Source organism: Podarcis melisellensis (genome assembly GCF_964234715.1).
Source record: "Podarcis melisellensis genome assembly, chromosome: Z".
NCBI lineage: Eukaryota > Metazoa > Chordata > Lepidosauria > Squamata > Lacertidae > Podarcis > Podarcis melisellensis.
In genome coordinates, this window is record NC_138547.1 from 32,344,536 (window position 1) to 32,362,919 (window position 18,384).

Consider the following 18,384-nt stretch of genomic DNA (forward strand, 5'->3'; position numbering starts at 1 on the left):
TGAAGGGAAGTGTGTGATTGTCCTAAATAAATACACAAACCTTCCATGGATCCATCTATCAGAACTTGCCACTGTCTTATAACCCACCACACATGCTAATGCTGATACAGTAGAAAAAAACATTTCAGCATGGTACTGTTGGGTTTGTGGACCTTTCTCTCTCTCCCCCCCCCCCCCGCATTCTTTTTCTCATGGCTGTCCTCTCAAGAGCCCTGTAAGGCAGGTCGCTTTCATTCCCTTTTTGCAGAAGGGGGAGCAAAGGTCGAGAGATAAGTGACTTGCCTAAACAAAGGCATGGGTCCGAGGTAGAGGTTGACGCTCCCTTTCCTGACAGAGGCTTCTGTGCCTCTATAAAGCCAAAATCCAGTGCTTCTCATGGCAGTAGTTCCAAGACACATAAAACACTCCTGGTTGAGTTTCCAGCTGTCATATTACTGCTGCAGCCTCTGTCAGGAAAGGAGTTGAAAGTACACCAGCAAAAAGTCTCCCTTTTATTGTTTCCCAGCAATCTGGGCTGCTTTAAACTCTGATCAACGAGATGATAACTCACCTCCTCTGTGGGAATGAAAAATGCACCTTTGATATTGGCAAATGTATTAATAGGGGGAAGTAGTCATTAACAGAAACTCCAGCATGAAGGTGTGCGCTCTGCATTCCCATGGAGAAAGATGAGTTGTCATCTATAGTGAAGGTGAGTTATCGCCTTGCATGGCAGCCAGGAATTCAGCACAGGACTGTTTCTCCATCAATGCACATTTATGCTGAAGAAAAGCTTCCCCTGTGGAATATCCACCTGTTGTGTAGCTGCTGAAAGCGAAAGGGCCCTTGCCAGGAAGAAGTTACCAGCTATGCCTGTCTCAGTTCACTGGCAAATAAAAGGCAACTTTATATTCTGCTCTGAGAGCATCACCTGTTCTTGCACAGCCCCTGAGAAACACAGTTCTATTCCGTTAGGGAACTTCTCCAGGTAAATGTTACTGCACACTCGGCTTACCAGGAAGGAAACAAGGGTCCCCTGGCAGAGGAGGGTCTGCTTGCCCTAGGGCAACCTTGGTCTGCTCTCAGCCAGTCCACCACCTATCTACTTGCTTACAAGCGGAATGGAGTAGCTCTGCCTGCCATTGGCTGTGGCTGGAACCAGTCACCACGGGCAAGGGGGAGACCACCCTGGGCTCCTAAGAAGCAGAAGTTGCAAGAAGCTTGCGTCCCTCTCCCTGCACCGCCCCCCTCCCTGCCCTTCCCAAATAGCACTCAGCTCCAACTGACACTTGCTCCAGGATTGCACAGCGGAAGCACTTCTGGTCCCATTTATCAGTCAGGGGACTAAAGACCGCTGGGTTGGGTGGGTTTGAGGCTTGTGTATATAACTCTCTCTGTGTGTGCATTATTGCAGTCTATTGCAAGTTGTGCTGGGGACCATTGGGGTTTTGAAAAGCAAGGTAAAAACATATTAGTTAAATAATAATAATTAACAAATAAGGCAGAGGCCACCCACTTTCCCTTTAACTCTGCTCTGCGCTGACCAAATCGAATGCCGGCTAGGGTATGTTTGTCTGAATCCCTTAAAAAAGAAACAATTCTCTCTTTGCTCCCTTCGTGTAGACATCCTACTCGACGAAGAACTCTGGACAGCTCGAAACCTCGCCACTGTTTTTGTGACATTTTGGCTGGGTCCTAATACAAGCACCGCCCTGCTGTGGATTTTAGGGTTCATCGGAGCGCGATTCGTATTCTACTTCTCCCTAACCACCAAAACCCTCAAATTTTCAGATTCGTGCAATCTGAGAACTAGCCCCTGGCTAGGTACCCCCAATTCAATCACCATCCTTTTGTTCTCTTTGCCTCCCCAAGAAGCGATCGAGGCAAACAGAGCCTAACCCGGCCGTTCAAGAACTTTTGATAATTTAGGGGCTTGAGCGACCCGCGTAAGGAAAGGGAAGAGAGAGAGGCTCGTTGCGAATCCGAAAGCTTGCCGCACTTTGAGAGAAGCAGCCAGAACCGATCTCCACATTCCGAGACTCCCTTTTGCGCGTGCGGGCGTGTTGAAGCCCCGATCGGTTCACTCCCCGCTTCCTCCTCGCAATCCCTCCCTTTCACACGTTGCTTCGGCCCCGCAGACCCCTCCCTGGCCATCTTCCCCTAAACTCCCACAATCCTTTCTCCGAAAGCCAATCGCACGGTGGTTGCTTGCGTACATTCTGCCACAAACTCCGCCCTCTTCCCTCTTCACGCGACCAGCCTTTTTCGCGGAGGATGCGGTGGCGCCGAGGCGATCGTGCCCCACGGACGCGTTCCGAAGCCGCTGGAGGGCGAAGGTGGGAACACGTGTTTGTCTGCCATTGTGCCGCATGAGGTAATCCTTGCACACGACCCGGGAAGTAACACATTCCGCCGCTTAGCTTGCACGCACCGCACTCGGCTGTGTGTGTGTATATGTTTGTATGCATGTATGTATGTGTGTGTGTTTCTTCTTCTAATGTGGAAGATCGTGCAACTTTGCAGAAAAGTTTATTGTTATTGGTCGGAATAAGACGCATAGGAATAAAATGTGGGGCGAGGAAAGGGAGCACTGGAATACCTGTGAATACAGGCTGGGTTTTCGATGGGGTGTGCAACCTTACGTATGTACAGTGCAATCTCGTGTATGCCTACCCGGAGGTTATCCCCACTGAATTTAATGGGATTTGCTCTCAGGAAAGAGTGCATATTTATATATATATATAAAGGTGGCATTATATATATATATATATATATATATATATATATATATATATATCATTTTTAATGCCACCTTTTCTACAAGGAGCTCAAGCTGGCACACTTAATTCACTTGTGCCCCCCTTCCGTTTATCCTCACAAGAATCCTGCGAGGTAGATTAGGCTGAAAGAGAGATCCCACATGATCATGAAGCTCACTGGGTGACCTTGGGTCAGACACTGCATCTCAGTTTAAGGTACCTCACAGGGTTGTTTGTGGGATTAACTGAGGAGGAGGAGGAGGAGGAGGAGGAGGAGAACCATTAACCATTAACCGCCTTGAGTGCCTTGGAGGAAGTGCTGGGATATAAGTTCGACAAATGCATAAATAAGTAGATGAGTTGGGATTTGAAACCTGGTCTCCCTGGTCCTAGTCTTGACATTATGACAACTGCCTTACACTGTCGTACTTACCTGTGCCCACTTACCTGAGAGCAAGTTCGCATGGAACTCAGTGGGGTTCTGAGTAGACATGCATGGGATTGTTCTGTCACTTTATTTATTTTAACATTTATATTATCTCTTTCTATGACAAGTATGCTCAAGGTGGCTTGCAGAATTTGAGCATGTGTGTGCGTGTGATGAAGCGAGTGAAAACCCAATTGTTGTATTCAATATGCAGCGATAACAGCATCGTAACAGACGCTAGGGGAGGGAGGGGAAATAAAACTGCCAATAACATAACACAGTTATACAAATCTATGGTGCAGCTGCACATACAGTGTTGAGTTCTGGTTGCTGCACCTCAGTTGTAGAAATTGCCGAGAAAGGTTCAGTAAAGAGCAAGTAAAACAGTCACGGGGCTGCAGCAATCCCACATGAAGTAAAGCTTACAGTATTTTGGGCTTTTTAGAAAAAGGCAAGTTACAGGGGACATGACAGAGTTGAATTATGTATGGGGTGGAGAATGTGGGTACAGTAGATACTTTTCTCCCTCTCTCATATTGTTAGAACTTGGGACCATCCAGGGAAGCAGAACGCTGGAAGATTCAGGACACACAAAGTAATAGACTTCTTCATAAAGTGCATAGTGAAACACAATGGAATTTGCTGCCAAAGGATATGGTAATTGCCACTAATGTGGCTTTAAGGTGTTTACACCAATTCATGGAGGATAAGGCTTTCAGTGGCTAACTAGCCCCGATTCCTATATTCTGCCTCCGCTGTAGGGGACAGTCGTACACTGACAAATAGTTGTTGCAGGAGAGTGAGCACAAGAGTGCTTGTGCGGTTCACTTCCTGCTTGCAGGCTTCCTGTAGTCATCATTCAGGATAGGATGGGCCTTTGGTCTGATCCAGTACATAAAACACATTGCTATATATAAGCTGTAGTTAAAACAAATGAAAATAAAACCCTGCCAGAATAACATTTGGGAGCTTGTTCAAAAGCAGGCAAAAACAGAACCCTTGACAAGGTACTTTCCTGTTTCAGTGCCATAGCTGAAAAGGCCATGCTATGTTGTTCCTGCCAATTGCGCTGTTTCCTCAGAGGGGACAAAGAGGAGTACCTCAGAAACTGAACATAGACCCGAGAGAGTTTCTCTTTGCTGCTCACCATGGACTGCTTCAGGTCTGAGGTGGCCTTGAGCAAAGTGTGGAACTTCTGTTACTAGGCCCTGGTGAGATTACTTGGTTGTGCCCGCAGAAAACTTTACTCAGAACACAGCCAGACAGTTGATTTTAGCCGCCATTTTGATTTGCTGCAGGATGCTACATTGTTGGCATGGGCTGAGCGATGGAAATGCGAGCTAAAGTCAGCTATGTGGTCTTTCTGTAATTCTCAAGTCAGTATGGATTGGTAAAATAGGAACTGGTCCATCTATCTATATCAATAAGTCTTTTCCAGGGTTTCAAACAGGAATCTCTCCCAACCCATGCTGGGGTTTGAACTCAGGACCGTTTGCATGCAAAGCAGATGCTCTGACGCTGAGGCACAGCCCATTTCCCTGCAAATCAATATCTCCCTTATCTTAAGCTCTTTCCCAACATGATAACTGAAGCAAACAGTTGAAACTGGAAGTATACTTGGGGCTAGATTGAGGGGCATGTGTCACAGCTGACTGCCATACCTCAAGGGGCAGGAGTGAGGGGATCAACACATAGTAGAAACAGCCCGTTGAAAAGCTGGCACCGGCCAGCGTTGCATTCATGTTGCTGTTGTCATTTTGGTCACATCTGCACCACACCTTTAAAGCACTATGATACCATTCCAACCATCATGGCTTCCTCTAAATCATTCTGGGGACTGTAATTTGCTAAGAGTGCTGAGAGTTGTTTAAGGGGCCTCTGATTTCCCTCACAGAGCTACAATTTCCCTCCGATTTCCCTCACAGAGCTACAGTTCTCAGAGTTCCTTGGGAAGAGTGAATTTTAGTTCTTTGAGGGGAAGAGGGATCTCCTAATGCAGTGATGGCCAAACTCGGCCCTCCAGCTGTTTTTGGAACTACAATTCCCATCATCCCTGACCACTGGTCCTGTTAGCTAAGGAGGATGGGAGTTGTAGTCCAAAAACAGGGGGAGGGCCAAGTTTGGCCATCACTGTCCTAATGGCTCTCAGCATCCCTAACAAATGACAGCTCTTGGGATTCTTTGAGGGGAGGGAAGCCATGACTGTTACAGTGGTATAACAATGTTTTAAAGGTGTGCTGCCGATGTAGCCTTAGAATCACAGAGCTGGCCCTGACTTTCTGCAGTGGGGCTATGTACATAATATTCCTTCAGAGCAAAATAATTTCCTCAAAGAATTCTGGGCACTTTAGTTTGATAAGGATTCTGGGGAATTGTAGTTTACAATCCCCAGCAATCCTTAACAAACAAAAGTGCCTAGAATTTTATGAGGAATCCCCAGCAAAACTTAACAAATGATAGTGCCCAAAAGTCTTTGAGAAAGAGAATGTGTTTTGAATGTGCTTTAAAGGTATAGTTGTATACACAGCCTGAATCTCTTAAGGTGTCACTGCATGCACACCATACATTTAAACCACATGGATTTCCCCAAAGAATTATGGACACTATCATTTGTTAAGTGTTGCTGGGGATTGTAGTTCCCTGAGGGGGTAAACTACAGTTGCCCATAAATCTTTGAGGGAAAGAATGTGCTTTGAATGTGCTTTAAAGCTATAGTGTGTACATAGCCCGGGGCAGTGGAGAACAAGCCCTTTTCTTCTTCTGTGCGACAGCCCTTTGAGTAGTTGAATCGTAGAACCATAGAACTGCAGAGTTGGAAGGGACCCTGAGGGTCATCTAGTCCAACCCCCTGCAATGCAGGAATCTCAGCTAAAGCTTCCATGGCAGATGGCCATCCAACCTCTGCTTTAAAAACCTCCAATGAAGGAGAGCCCACCACATCCTGAGGGAGACCATTCCACTGTCAAACTGCTCCTACTATCAGAAGTTCTTCCTGATGTTGAGTTGGAATCCCCTTTCTTGTAACTTGAAGCCACTGGTTCCAGTCCTGTTCTCCAGAGCAGGAGAAAACAAGCTTGTTCCCTCTTCCATGTGACAACCCTTGAGATATTTGGAGATGGCTGTCATATCTCCTCTCAGTCTCCTCTTATCCAGGCTAAACATACCCAGTTCCTTCAAGCGCTCCTCATGAGGCTTAGTTTCCAGACCCTTGATCATCTTGGTTGCCCTCCTCTGCACACGTTCCAGCTTGTCAACATCCTTCTTAAATTGTGGTGCCCACAACTGGACACGGTATTCCAGATGTGGTCTGACCAAGGCAGAACAGAGTGCTACTATTACTTCCCTTGACTTTGACACTGTACTTCTGTTGATGCAGCCTACAATAGCATTAGCTATTTTTGGTGCTGCAGCACAATGTTGACTCATGTTAAGCTTGTGGTGCACTAAGACCCCAAGGTCCTTTTCACATATACTACTAGTAAGCAATCTTATATTTGTGCATCTGGTTTTTCCTGCCTAAGTGCAGAATTTCACATTTGCCCCTGTTTAAATTCATTATGTTAGGTTGGGCCCAGTTCTCCAATCCGTTAAGGTCATTTTGAATTCTGATTCTGTCTTCTATGACATTAGCTAACCCTCCCAGTTTGGGATCGTCTGCAAATTTGATGAGCATCCCCTCAATTTCTTTATCCAAGTTGTTTATAAATATGTTAAACAACAGTGGGCCCAAGACAGAACCCTGTGGTACCCCACTTGTCACTTTTTCCAGAATGACAAGGCACCATTAATGAATACTACAGTGGTACCTCAGGTTACATACGCTTCAGGTTACATATGCTTCAGGTTACAGACTCTGCTAACCCAGAAATAGTACCTTGGGTTAAGAGCTTTGCTTCAGGATGAGAACAGAAATCGTGCTCTGGCGGCGCAGTGGCAGCAAGAGGCCCCATTAGCTAAAGTGGTGTTTCAGGTTAAGAACAGTTTCAGGTTAAGAACGGACCTCCAGAACGAATTAAGTACTTAACCCAAGGTACCACTGTATTTGGGTTTGGTCAGTCAACCAGCTACAAATCCACCTAACAGTTACCTTGTTCAACCTAGCTTCATAACAAGAATATCATGGGGAACTTAGTCAAAAGCCTTACTGAAGTCAAGATACACTATGTCCACAGCATTCTCCTTATCCACCAAGCTTGTAATTCCATCAAAAAGAGAGATAGAGAGAGATTCGTCTTGCATGACTTATTTTTGAGAAACCCATGCTGGGTCTTAGTAATCACAGCATATCACGTCCCTCCTCAGTCTGCTTTGCATACAGAAGGTCCCAGATTCGATTTCTGGCATCTCCAGGTAAGTCTGAGAGAAACCCTTCCCTGGAGCCTTGCAGAGCTGCTGCCAATCAGTGTGAACGATTCAAACATCAATGTAATGAAGTGATTGAAATGCAATAAAAATGAAGATATTTGGAAACTGAGCAAATGGAGAAGGAGTGCTGAAAACTGGGGCTTTTGGTCTGGGGTACAAAAGATTCACTTTTGAATTGTGTAGGAAGAAAGAATGATGTGCCATCAAGAGGATCCCACTTCAGGAGGCATGACTGACACAGTATTATGGATAGATCAGCGGTCCTCAAAAAGGGATGCGGGTGGCGCTGTGGGTTAAACCACAGAGCCTAGGACTTATTGATCAGAAGGTCAGCAGTTTGAATCCCTGCGACGGGGTGAGCTCCCGTTGTTCAGTCCCTGCTCCTGCCAACCTAGCAGTTCAAAAGCTCGTCAAAGTGCAAGGAGATAAATAGGTACCGCTCCGGCGGGAAGGTAAACGGTGTTTCCGTGCGCTGCTCTGGTTCACCAGAAGCGGCTTAGTCATGCTGGCCACAGGATCCGAAAGCTGTACGCCGGCTCCCTCGGCCAATAAAGCTAGATGAGCGCCACAACCCCGGCCACGACTGGACCTAACGGTCAGGGGTCCCTTTACCCTTTACCTTTACAGCAGTTCTCAACCTGTGAGTCCCCAGGTGTTGTTGGACTACAACTCTTATCATCCCTGAGCTCTGGCCTTGCTAGCTAGGGGTGATGGGCATTGTAGTCCAACAACATCTGGGGACTCACAGGTTGAAAAAGGCTGGGATAGATGCAGTGGAGAGGTCTGCTGCAAGCAGCTGGTATCCTGTTACTCCAGCAGAGCCCAGCAGTACTGCCATGTGCCCTAGTCTGTGTTTATGGGTAGCTGCATCCATGAGCCCCTTCATTTTAAATTTTCCATAATGCCCTGGAATGATACTCTGGAAGTGGTGTTGCCGCTACTACCAGGTAAGCTGTGAGGGAGAGCGAGATAGTGGGAAACTTAATGGTGGGGGGAGAGAGAGTCTTTGCTAAGAGATCAGGTTGACTCTGGCCCTGGCAATGGGGATCTTCTTTGCAGGTCATTCTGCATCATTAGAGCAGATTAAATGCTTCAGTTGCATCCAGCCAGAGATGGGCAGAATTCTCCCCCACATTGGATGCTGACTGGAAGGAAGCAAGAGCAGACCACCAAATTGTGCAGATTTTGGATTTCTAAAACCATCACTGGATGTATAAAAGCTTTTCAGTTAGGGCACTGCCAAGAAGCACCCCACTTAAACAGCTCCTTTAGGAAACAAGTTGACCATAAGAACATAAAAAGAGCCCCACTGGTTTAGGTCAAAAGCCTATCCAGTCCAGCATCCTGTTCTCTCAGTGGCCAGCCAGATGCCTGCAGAAGACATGCAAGCAGGACCTGAACACAGCACTGCTTTCCCGTCCTGCAGTTTGCAGCAACTGGCATTCAGAAGCACACAGCCGCTGACAGTGGAGGTAGCACACTCCTGCACTGAAAGGCATTTGATCAGGGAGCTCATCAAAGCAATTGGAAATGGTTCTGGTTTTTGTTCTGACTTCTGTCAATATGATATTGCAAGCTATTTTAAAATGTGTGCTATTAGTGGTTCAGTCTTGTGCTGCTTTATTGGACTGTTTATGTCTTTGAAGATGGTTTTTCACCACCTGGAGAGTTCTATTAAGAATGGAAAGACAGGAAAGAGATGTGCTAGTAATGAAATGGTGTTTGATAATTTATCCAGTTTTCAGAGGTTAATTTTTGCATTGTGTCACTCAGGGCTTCTTTCCCCAGCCGGAACTCACTGGAACTCAGTTCTGGCACATCTCAGGTGAGCATCACTGCTGTTCTAAGAGAATTAGGGAGGCATTCATGGTAAGTTCCAGCACCTCTTTTTCTGGAAAGATAGCACTGATGTTACTAGGTTTGAATAATATGCATATGTTTATGATGCTTATATTCGATTGATGCTTATATTCCATTCTTCTTCTGAGGGATTTGGGGCAGTGTACATGGTTTCCTCCCCATTTCTTTATATTCGTAACAACCCTGTGAGGTAGGTTATTCAGAGAGAGAGAGAGAGAGAGAGAGAGAGAGAGAGAGAGAGAGAGAGAGAGAGAGAGCGCAAAAGACAGTCAGAAACAAGGCCAATATTACCTAGGGAGCTTCCTGACAAAGTTGAGATTTTAAACCCATTCCTAGCAGAATGCTTTAAACTAACTTTCCCCAGCCTGGTGGTCTCCAGATGTTTACCTCTGCAACATAATATAACTTAACTTAACTTGCCTCAAGACTTAAAAGTCAGAATTGCTTGTCCATATCTAAAGAAATCCACTTGCCTGAGAAGTATTCTCCTCCCTTAAATTCTTGTTGCATGAACCCCTTTTCATCTTCCCTAATGAAAGCACATTCTCTGGAAAAGTTCCTACCCATCTCAGAACAAAACCCAAGGCCACTGCAGTTAATTCAGCTGATTAAAGCATCACCAATAGCTTGAAAAGATATCGGGCAAAGATAGACGGGCAGTTTTGGCTTTGCTTTAAAATTCAAACGGCTTAAATGTTGGGCTTTGGGAAAGAATGGAAGCATTATAGGGCCTGTTCCATAATGTACCATTCGCATTTTTCCCTGTTGAGTGGGGGAAACAGTAAAAAAAAAAAAAACCTGCTAGAACTTTGGAGGCCCTCAGTAAGCGATGGCTGGGGGGCGGGGGGCGGGAAGGCAGGCATGAAAGCAGAAGAAATTCGCCAGAGTCCTCTGGGGCACGCTGTCAGTTTGCGCAGCGGACTACTCCTCCCCTCCCCCAGCATACAACTGGCCTCTGGCCTTCCAAACATGCAGACTCCCCCAACCCAGTTTTCTGGGCATTGCAGAAAACTCTGGGTGTGGGTGTGCGTGCAGGGGGGAGATTTGAGACAGAAGAACCGTAACTGAACATCCTGTGCAGTCTAGCTATGTATTCTCTCCCCTCCCCATCTCAAGAGGTGCCTTGTCATCCTCTTCTCCTCTTCCTCTTCCTCAAATAAAAGTTTAAAATGCCTGCAACAGAATGCAAGGCACATGGAAACACAACAAGATGACTAAAGGAATAAAGAAACCCACTGATTGCAATTCTTAATATATGTCATGCTTGTGGGACAATTACTTCAAAAAAGAAAGAAAAGAAAATGAGAATGGATATTTGATACATATGTTATATTTGATGATATAGACATCATATAGTCATCCGCACTTGATTGGCAGTTAATCAGAAGCTTGAAGGCTTTCCATATAGTAAATAAAACTGAAAGCCACACTGCATTATTATTAAAAATGGGGATTCCTTGCTTCCTATGTTAATCTGAATTAAATTTGTTCCTAAACCAAATCTTATTAATCAACAACTGTTGAGAGGGTTGGTGTTGGAGACTTCCAGCTACATGCTGTACACAACTTTGTCATGGCATACACATAGTCTAAGAAGGTCTTTATGCAGGAATCCTGCAACATTAGGTTCAAATTGATGAGGAAGCATTGCTTTGGGAGCGATCTGTAGTCTAAGATTGTGACATTTCTGGCAATAAATGTTCCAAAACTCTCGTACCCATCAAAGGAGAAAGAAACAATCTGAGCACACCTCTTCTAGCAAGACTGATTATAATTTTTTCTCTTCAGCAGAGAGCCTACTTTCTTGGGTTTGGACCCATATGCTCAGATGGTTGTTCATGTTGAGTGGAACTCAGGAAGCTGCCTTAGATGGAGTCAGAACATTGGTCAGTGTAACTCAGTATTGTCTACACTGACTGACAATTGCTCTCGAGGAATTCAGGCAGGAGTCTTTCCCAACCCTACGTAGAGATGCTGTGGATTGAACCTGGGACCTTCTACATGCAAGGCAGATGACCTGCTACTGAGCATCATATCAAAGCTTGAAATCCCGGCTTCAGTCAGCAAGTTCATTCTCCTAAACTTAGGGTTTTTTACGTCTTGATGATGCACAGTGCCGCAGGGAAGTACTTTGTGCATGCTCAAAGGCACCCTTGAATTTCTGTGTAGTCCAGGCTAACCTTGGCTGAACAATTCTGCTAAGGCTGTCATCCAGACCTATGATCTGACGTATCAGAAGAGGTTTGCATGCCACCAATTTAGCACTGGTGGATTACTGGTGTACACATCCCACTGGTGGGTTTCTGCATTTTGGATTTCTCTGTTACCCTGCTGTTATTTCAGAATAAATCATCCCAGAGTCAAAGCAGCACCACACTACTACTCCCTCCAGGGAGTATGGGCACAATACATTAATTACTACTGCCCTTCCCCTCTGGAAAACTAAGGTCAATTTCAGAACCAAAATGCTTTTTCTGTGCTGCCTGAGGTGGAGCAGTCAACAACATTATAGTTAATGGTTGTCGCTTGTCTTCACATACCCCACTCCACTTCCCTGCTCCCAGTTGTGAATAATATTCCCATGTTATGAATGATCCGTGTCACCATTAAGAAAAAGAGGTCAGAATAGGCAAGTATATATGTGGACTGTCCCTGGATAATGTGGCTTTTCTTCTTTAAGTTCTCAAAATTCTTAACCTAGCTCAAGGTTGTCCTCTGAACTAGCTAGATGTTTAACTGAGAATCATAGCCATTTGAAAAGTAAGACTTGCCCCAAATAGCAACTAGACATTCCATTTTGGTGACCTGTAACCTTGGTTTTAGGAGCCATTTTGCACCTGGCTTATATATCGTGAGTTTCTAACACTGCCTCCACTTAAATCACTGAAGTCTGTACTGCAGCCTTCACAAACCTGGCGTTCTTCAGAGGTTTTGTGCTACAATGTCTGGAGGACATCCAGTTAGCAAAATTTTGCATGGCCTTTCTTTGTCACCACTGTAACATCATAGGAGAAGTTTTGTTCCTTCTCCTTCTACTCTTTCCCTTCAGTCTCTATCAGGATCTCGCCACTCTTGTATTGTTCTCATTCAAGCCATCAGTTCAGCGGCCTAAGGATTTATCAGTTATCTGGGGTTTGCAAATATGTGTGCCTGCCTGCCTGGTCAACTCCCATAGATGAAGGTCTGATTCATACTTGCATGCTTCTTCACTTGATTACTGCACCACAAGACGTGCAGTTTGCATGTGTGAATGGTAGGCAGAACACCAAAGATAGAACTTTCAAGAGGAAACCTAGCTCAGCAGTAGAGTACCAGCTTTGAATGCAGAAGGTCGTAAGTTGAATCCCTGACATCTCCAGGACCTAACATAGCATCCCTAGTGAAGGCTGTGCCCCTACAGTCACTTTCCACCGCAAATATTGTTTTTGAGGTAATATGAGATGATGCCAATGTTCTGTTGGTGTTATAAGAGCTCTTTTCACCCATTCACACATGCATGCTATCATTTGATGTTAAGCCATCCAGTGGAAAAATCAAGCCATTTATATGTACGTACAAGAACCATCTCAAAGCTGCTCTCCAGCCGGGGTGTGGTTTCCCCCAGACTAAAAAAGGTGGTGGTCAGACCTTTGAAGATGTTGGGACTCCAACTCCCATCAGCCTCAGCCATCATGACCAATAGCCAAGGATGCTGGGGGGTGTAGTCGAGTAACAGGTGTAAAGCGCATGGTCTCCTTTCCCAGACCCATCTGGTCTCTGCTAACATTCACCTACAGAAAATGCTCACATGACCCACATCTTCTCCTTCTCTGGTGCTGATCTCATTTTGCCCTGACCCCACCCCCTGCAGAGGGTTCTCATTGGTCCCTATACTGGCTGGGGTACCATTAACTCTTACCTTGCTTTCAATTTGTGGGAAATGTATGTGACTGTTCTTTCGCTGCTTTATGCCAGGGGAACAGCAAGCATCTTCTGAACTGCAGGAACCTTAGAGAAACGTTTTTTGGGGGAGCACAGTGGAAACACTGAGAGTCTGTGAGTGCTACTCCATAGTTAGTGCAAATCATGGTTTGGTCTGCACTAAGCCCAAACCACTATGCTTTACCAGCTGTAAAACCAGTATTTAAAGTGACGTAGATCAGCAGAGCAGGTATACTTCAGCTATGCCCATTACATCTAGAAAGAAAGGAGTTATTTTATTAGGCTAGAAAGAAAGAAGTTATTTTATTAGGCCCATTATCCATGTTAGGGAAATCCACCACTGAGCAGTTAAAGGGCAATATGTTCATTGAGGGTAAATTGTTCCTCTCCCCAATTTCTAAGCAGGTTCATCCTATTCTGGTCTACATCTTACACAAAATCACCTGGATGTCTTCTTACTATGCAAGAAACTTCAGCTGGAGCTTGATGTTGCTTTGGTTGCTGAATTACAGGCTTAGCTGTATATTTGTTAAATTTCTTCCCCTCACTTCTGAAACATACCACTTTTGAATTCACAGGTATACTGGTGGAAGCGTTTGAGGCGTTGTATCTGAGAAACTTTGCCCAATAGTAACACCCAGGAGGTCATCTTCATGGACATGTCTTGTTCTAACTTTCACATCCTGTGTGATTTTGGCCACTGGCAGAAACATAAAATACAGGTGGCCTTTCAGCAGGTATTTAGTAAGGAAGATGAGGCAGAAGCACAGAGATATTATACTGCTAGAAGAACAACACGTTGTGCACATAAACCAGGGAAGTCATACAAGAAGTAAACTTCCCCTGAGCACAGGAGGGAATGGAAATTTAATTTTAGCCCCCAGTCCACAATGCTCTCTAGATTGGGGCACATACAGTTTAAGGTAGTGTAATGGAATTGCCTCTTACGACTTTATGCTCTGAGCACCTGGTCAGGAATCTTAAATGGGCCTTCCTAGAGAAGTTTGAGTAAAAGCAAGTAACAAGGGGGGGGGGGAGGTAGGAGCAGAAATAATAAATGGAGAGAGGGAGCTATCCTGATGGGAAGTCAATCCTCTTCAAGGCACTTATTTGTCTTCAGGAGTAGTAAGGGTTGTTGATTGGGGTTTGTTGGGTGGGTTTTGCCTGATCACAGTTCTATCCATCTCTGTAAAAAGTTTTTTGCAAGATGCAAAGCGTACCTCAAAGCTGCAAAATGCAATACAATACATTCCTCCTGATTCTAGGATCCTTTAGAAGAATTCCCGCTTAAAGAATTCTTGGGGGCTGTTCAGGAAGCTTACTCGAGAGTAAGTCCCCACTAGCTTACTTTCCCGTCGCACAGTTTTAATAGCCCCAGATTGCATAGTTGCTGCTTGGTGGCGGCGGTGGGGGGTGGGCTTCCCCGTGCCGGCCAACCAGGTTGTGGTAGAAAGAACTCCTAGCCCTGAGGCGGAATACAAAAAGCAGGAAGAACGGCTAGGGCAGACGATGTAAGGCGCTGGGTCCATGCAGAGGGGAGTCGGTTTAAAGCTCGGGAAAGCGGAGGTGTGGCAAAGAGATCGAGTCGCTCGGTCGGCACACTGGTAAGGAGAGGTGTGTGTGCACACGCGGGTGTAAAGACGTGCGGGGCTGCCAGAAAAAAGGTGGGGGAGAAACTAGAGGGGAAACGGGATCAACGCCACTCGTCCTAGATGGACTGCGATCCTGGTAAGGGAGGGCGCTGGGCTGGGGTAGGGGGCAAGACGGCGCGGGTGGGAAGGCACTGGGGTGCGAGAGGAGGGTCCCGGCCGAGCAGAGGGGGAGGGCCTTGGGCAGTGGCGAAGACGACGGGCCCAGGGGAAGGGAAGCCGGGCTCGATCGTCGCCGAGACGGCCCACAGGGGGGCCGGACTGAGCAGGGCGGCGCGGCGTGGGCTTTCTGCTTGTGTTGCCGACGCGAGGTGGGACTCGCGCGGGCCTGGCCGGCGATCGCGGCCTTCGAAGCTCGAGCAACTTCTAGGGCAGGCGCTGCGAGCCCGGACAGACGGGCGGTGAAGGAGAGCGTGGCCGCCAAGCAGGCAGGCGACGGACGCTGCCGGCCGGCTGGGGGTCAAAGCCAGCAACCGATCCTCCGGCCGAGCTGGGGCGCCTCCCTCCGGCCGCATCCCCGAGAGGAGCCGAGCAGGCGACGGAAGGAGGTAGGCAGGCCAGCCGCTCCCCGGGGCGCGCCGGTGCTGATCACGGCTTGCGCCGCCCAGGGAGCGAGCGAGCGAGCGGGAGACAGAGAGACTCGGACGCCGCGTTGCGCTGCGACCCCGAGGGGGCGCCCACCCAGCGCAGGTGCGGAGCCTGGAACGCGCGCAGTATCAGCTCGGGCTGATCCAGGTACCCCCGGCACGGGCACCCTGCTTCTTCCCATCCGCGTGCTGCAGCCCTCCCGAGTCGCTTGCGGGCTGTCTCCGTCGGTGCAGCCACCGGACAGCACCGCTCCGGTCTTCGCCTCTCTTTCCCCGCTGCGCAGAGAGGCGCGCTCGCCAATCTAGGCACCGCGGAGCCCTCGGCTGATCCGCCGCTTGACCCTCTTGGGCTCCGTGCGCACTCGGGGCTTCCACTTCCCCCTCCCTTAACGCCACGCGGGTTCCTCGCGCCCCCTTTATCTTTTCAGGCCCCCGCTTGATTACCCAAAATTGTAGATCTCTCCCCAGAAAACACCTAACTCCCCCCCCACCGCAATGTTTGATGTACCCCGACCCCTCCTCTTTTCTCTCTCCAGTCCCGTGACCTCATCGGTGTGGACAGCTAACAGTGCATATTTTTGGGATGGGTGCCCAGTACCACCCGAGGACTTGGTTTTGTGCGTGTGAATGGGTAACCCCGGGGGGGGTGGAAAGAGGGGAGGCGAGCAAGAGCCTAGGCGCAGCAGCAGCTGCCGCCTCCTCCCCTTCGCCCCTTCTTATCTCTCCCTCCCCTCGGGTGGAGGACGGTCCCCGCCCTCGCCCCCCGCCCTCGCCCAGCCTCTCCCCCTCCCCGGGCAGGGCGCGAGGCCCCTCCCCCTCTCAACCCCCCCAACACTCCACCCCCCCTTCTTTCCCTCTCCGGACTCGGCTGGCTCGGAGCAAACCGCCCCTCCCGCACGGGCAGGGCTCGCCGCGGTGCAGCCTGGGAGGCGTAGTCCGCAGGGCAGGGCCCGGCTCGGGGTGGGCGTGGGGGCGGCCGGACGACCGTACTACACTTCCCGGCAGGCCCCGCAGCAAGCAGCAGTCGGCGGCGGCTCGCTCTCGTCCTCACACTCGGGCTGCCGCTGCCAGTGCCGCCACCGCCGCTGTTCCTTGCGCTGCGCTGCTGATCGGTGGAGCCGCGCTGGCCGGCCCTTGTGCTCCTCCGGCTCCGCTTGGCTGGATTCCCTCGGGATCGAATGCCCCTTGTACCCCGGCGGGGGCCCGCCTTGGGAGCAGGTGCGTGTGGACGGTCCCCGGCGGTTCCCTTTCCCGGGCCCGCTTCTCCTCTCCCCCCCCCCCGCCGCCTCCGTCGCCATCGGGGAGGGAAGGGGGGGCGGCGTGTGAGTGAGGTTTCCATGGAAACGGGGAGCGGGCCTTGGACCGCGGCCCTTTTCTCTCCCTTCCTGACCCCCCCTCCCGTCCTCCCTTCGCGGTAAGGTCCCGTCCAGGACAGGATGGTGACAGCAGGGCCGCTTCTGCTCCGGCCCCGACGGCGAGGGAGGAAGCGATCGTCGCTTCAGGCTAGCAGGGAGATTATTTCACTTTCTGTTCTCAGGAAGGGGTGCTTGGGCTTACCCCCACTACTTCGACCACCGCCACCCTCCTCTTCCCCACTCTCTCTTTCCATTTCTCCTCTGCTTCCATCGACGGGGCGGCCAAGAGGGAGTCGACACCCTTTTCGCTCTGGCGAATTCGGTGGCGGATACGGTGGTCTGCGCGAGTCTCTGCGCATCCCGAGCGTGCGGTGAGCCTTCGGCATGGGGAGCCTGAGCTGCACCACCTCGTCTAAATTCTGGGTTTAATTTTTTGAGCGAGGAGGGGGAATAATTCAGCGGCCACCCACTCCGGGCGCACGTTGCGGGGCGATCCGCCGATAGAAGAGACCTGATAATGGCATATACACTTCTGAATGGCAGAGACTCAAGCTTGGTTGGTCCCTCCCGTCTGCTTCCTTCCAGGCGTCTTGGGTTGCTGTTTTCCGCCGCCGCCGCCTCCCTCTTTCTTTCCCCTACACCCCGCTCCCTCCCTCCAACAAGAGACAAGGGCGATGCCCGTGACGGTCCCGAAGGGACGGGCAGCCTAGATCGTGGTGCGCGGGGGGAAAGGAGAGGAGGAACGCGGCGCGGCGGCGAGCTAAACTCGGAAGGAGTAACCAAATGTTAGACGGTCGGGAGGCAGAGATGGGCTGCTGAAGGCAGAACGGAGGCGACTCGTTCTCCCGGAGGTTGATTTCTCTGAGTCTCGGTAGAGAGTGTGTCCGCAGGAAGGGAAGAGAGCATAAGCTTGTTTTCAGAAAGGGGGACAACTTTTGCCCTATTTGGAAGAGTGGGAAGTATTGGTTGGCATCTTTGTAGTGTAACTGGCCAGCCCGTTTGGAATGGGCCTGCCCTTTAAAATCCAATGTCTCGGTGGGAGGGTAGCTTGAAAATGCTTGCAAAGCACAAGAGATGTCCGTGTGTCTGTGTTGGTGAGGAGGATAGAGTTAGGGCTTTGCATGATATCCCAGTTTGCCTTGCCTTGCCTTTCCAGGTAACACATGAGCAACACCCCCCCATCCAATTTGTTGTAATCAGGGCTCTGCCTCCAGGTTGGCCCCACAAATGGCAGCCCCCGGAGCTAGTCGTTGTGCATGTTTACTGTCGTGTAGTTCTCAGCCTGCCAAGAAAATCGGAGCCTGGCAGTGGCAGCGGGGAAGAGTGAAGGGATGGGACGTTTTTTGAAGCTGAAATGGGGATGGAGGGTGGTTTGCGGGGTGGGGGTGGGAAGATGTGCTGCAGGCATCGCGTCATCGGCTGGACAATGTGTGTGTGCTTGGGGTCTGGAGGAGGCTTTTCCCGGTCTTGGTAGCCTGACTT

The 18,384-nt window shown here is 49.0% G+C and overlaps 1 protein-coding gene and 1 long non-coding RNA gene across 12 annotated transcripts in view; one reads left to right on the forward strand and one right to left on the reverse strand.

The window, feature by feature from the left end:
* Nucleotides 1-1,591: 1,591 nt before the first annotated feature.
* Nucleotides 1,592-18,384, forward strand: part of BCORL1 (BCL6 corepressor like 1) — a 44,151-nt gene continuing 27,358 nt past the window's right edge. For 3 of the 11 annotated variants that reach the window (XM_081896851.1, XM_081896845.1, XM_081896849.1), the window contains exon 1: nt 16,568-16,765. The gene's annotated coding sequence lies outside the window, so the exon portion shown is untranslated. The other 8 variants (XM_081896848.1, XM_081896846.1, XM_081896854.1 and 5 more) reach the window with 8 other exon arrangements.
* Nucleotides 13,976-17,273, reverse strand: LOC309361759. Its single transcript, XR_014164623.1, has 2 exons — nt 17,105-17,273; nt 13,976-14,011 (listed from the first exon to the last, which is right to left on the reverse strand). It is a non-coding gene; the product is annotated as an uncharacterized lncRNA (long non-coding RNA).